This window comes from Elephantulus edwardii, unplaced genomic scaffold, assembly GCF_000299155.1.
Source record: "Elephantulus edwardii isolate Elephantulus edwardi_28Jun2011 unplaced genomic scaffold, EleEdw1.0 scaffold00041, whole genome shotgun sequence".
NCBI classification, from domain to species: Eukaryota; Metazoa; Chordata; class Mammalia; order Macroscelidea; family Macroscelididae; genus Elephantulus; species Elephantulus edwardii.
In genome coordinates, this window is record NW_006399791.1 from 14,033,516 (window position 1) to 14,035,013 (window position 1,498).

Consider the following 1,498-nt stretch of genomic DNA (forward strand, 5'->3'; position numbering starts at 1 on the left):
TATTGTCATGACAGGAGTCCAGAACAAAGGATGCATAGTGGAGTGGATCTGGGGGAAGGGATTGTAAAACAATGGGGGAAATTTTCTTTTACTTTTGAAAGAGAAGAGTGTCCTGGGAGGGAAGGTGGGAAGGCAGAAAAGTGCAACAATGAATGAATGGAAATCCAAAGCCTCTGTAAATTTTTATTAAAAAAAATTATTTAAAAAAATCCCAAAATGGTGACCCTGGAAAACATTAGGCTGTGCTAGGTGAAATATATGAGTCACAAAAGGACAAATACTGCATAGTGCCACTGTTGTAAAACAAGATTGAATAGGGGTTGAGGGGAACCTAAGAAAAGGAGATAAATAATGTATACTGCATTGAAACAGATGAGGGAGAGAACTGTTTAAAAGGAAAATATGACTAGGTATTATTTTCATGACAAGATTCCAGAAAAAGAAATGCATAGTAAAGTGGACTGTGGACTTGTGCAGGAAAGGGGTGAGGGGGCTGTTGTATAACAATGAAAGATTTCTTTTTTTCTTTTCAAAGAGAAAAGTGAATGGGGGGAAAGGGGGGAAATGTGCAATAATGAATGAATGGGAGGAAAATTAAATATGAAGAATATGTCGTAAAAATATATAAGTTGTATTTTTTTAAAAAGGGGGCTAAAGTGACTTAATTCCCCAATGTTAGGTAACAGTGAAAGTAGATTTTGAAGGGAAGAATGGCTTCTAACCCAACAAGACATAAGCACAAATGAACTGAATATATTAATAAATCTATTGAAAATTCTAGTCACAGTAGAATTATTGAAAAGAACTTACAGTGAGGTTCTTGGAAACAGTGCAATTTTAAGACTGCCCTGGATTATGGATGAGGCCCACTCAGTGTATCTTGGAAGATACAGTCCTGCCATGGAGATGAGTCCACATCAAACCTACTTTTATCTTTTTCCTCTAATTTGAAAAAAAAAATTACATTTTCCACTTTTCTTTTTATATACTTGTTTATTTACAAAATTCATATACATTGTTTTCCAGACAAGATTCTTCAATTTCCCTCAACCACCCCCCCATAAAATTGTACAACCCCATGATTAATCCTCCCTTCCCCGCACTTCCTCATCCCTCTGCTTCCACCCTCCCCCCGTTTCAGATCCGTATACTAATTCTGTAATAATGGTTTCATACAATATTTGGCCTTGTGGGATTGAATTAGTGCACTCAATATAAAGCTGTTCAGTCCCTCCCAAGTTAGACAGTAATTTACAAAAACATTGCTCCTAAGTGCTGCATAATATTCCATTGTATGAATGTACCATAATTTCTCAATCCATTTGTTTGTAGTTGGACATCTGGGCTGTTTCCATGTTCTTGCGATTGTGAATAATGTTTCTATGAACATTGGTGTACAAGCCTCTATTTGTGCCACAGTTCTCATTTTCTCAGGGTATATTCCAAGTAGTGCAATAGCTGGGTCATATGGAATTTCTATGTTCAGCTTTTTGAGGAA

At 36.4% G+C, this 1,498-nt stretch overlaps 1 protein-coding gene across 1 annotated transcript in view; it reads right to left on the minus strand.

The window, feature by feature from the left end:
- AGBL1 (ATP/GTP binding protein-like 1) overlaps window positions 1-1,498 on the minus strand; it is a 1,027,235-nt gene that overhangs the window by 946,274 nt on the left and 79,463 nt on the right. The window lies entirely within an intron of this gene.